Genomic DNA, 1458 nt, shown 5'->3' on the forward strand with positions numbered 1-1458 from the left:
TGGGGCAGTCAACTCTCCCCTGACCTTGTTTTGACCTTAAAAAGTACTAAATCTGAAATCCCTTTCCTGTGCTCTCTGTCTTCTTTACCTATGATTTTGGACTCACGGTGGGGCAGTCAACTCTCCCCTGACCTTGTTTTGACCTTAAAAAGTCCCATAAATTGGGGGCTTATTAGGGCTGTAAATGTTACTCCCATTAGTACATTGGGCAATAGCTCGGCTGTCCAGAGCCTTCAATTTCATGTCCCTTTGTGATAAACACCTGGGACAGTAAACAGCCTGTCCTTCTGTGGCTCCATGAGTTAGCTCTTTTGCAGTAATGCTCACTGTTCAGTATGAGAACATCTAAAAACCAAGTGTTTCCTGCTTGTAGATTGGAACTGGTTGGGAAGATCTGTGGTTGATGGAGCAGAGGGGTGACTTTATCACTTCAGAGGGGTCAAGAAAATAGATGACTAAGCTTACACATGACAAGGAGAGAGAAAAGGGGGCCAGCATGGGGAAGAGGCAGAGGGTGAAGTTATGAATGGGGAGATGTTGGTCTCAACTTGAGCTTATGAGGAAAGTGAAACTGCGTGTGGACATCACGAAGTGGGGACAAGGCCCTCCCAGGGCTTACACCTGGAAATCCAGTTAGGAAGAGCCTGGTATCCTTGAGCAGTGGGAGGAGAGGGAGTGAAGGTTCTGGCTGAAGAACCACACATAATTTAGAAGACAAGATGGAGGAGCTCCCATTCCACTGAGCTCTGGACTAGCAGCCTCCTCCAAACCTACCCAGTCATGTCTCCAGAAAATGTCTTTTCCCCTGACTGAGTGGTCTGAGGGTCAGAAAGACCCATTTGGAGCCCACGACCCCCTATAACTGTAAGATGATGAGTGGTTGATGGCCTTGATAGTGCGGTTACAGGAAACATAAACAGAGGAGCAAGTGGAGGCTTCCTGAACCTGGGACTGAGGTTTCTGATATGGGAAGACTTCGAAGTTGCCATGTTTGGTCTCTGGGGAGACCAAATTTCCTGAGTCCCTGGTTTGGTTTCTGAGAAGGAGATACCGTAACTGCCCTTAGCGACTGCATATTACAGATCCAGGAAGAGAAGTAAAGTAACTGAGTGGTGGGGAATCTGAGATTTCTTAAGAAAGTTGACCATGTACAGTACCAGAAGGCAGTAGAAAATCCTGTGCAAGGAGGTTGTCTCTACTCTTTAACCTGAAGTCAGTTTAGCTTTGCCAGATGAGCAGAGAAGAAAATACAAAACAAAACAGTTGGATGTAAACAGAAGAGCAAGGATGAACTAGAATCCACTAAGACATACTGGACCCTAAGCCAAGGTCCCATCTGGCTTTGATGGCATGAGTGACCTGTTGTAACTGTACCCTTTGCCACAGAAATGCACATACCTGACCAGAAGAAGCTGAGGGAGCAGATCCTGAGGGAGCTGACACAGCTCCAGGTGCACA

This window comes from Nannospalax galili, unplaced genomic scaffold, assembly GCF_000622305.1.
Source record: "Nannospalax galili isolate Female #2095 unplaced genomic scaffold, S.galili_v1.0 scaffold31, whole genome shotgun sequence".
NCBI classification, from domain to species: Eukaryota; Metazoa; Chordata; class Mammalia; order Rodentia; family Spalacidae; genus Nannospalax; species Nannospalax galili.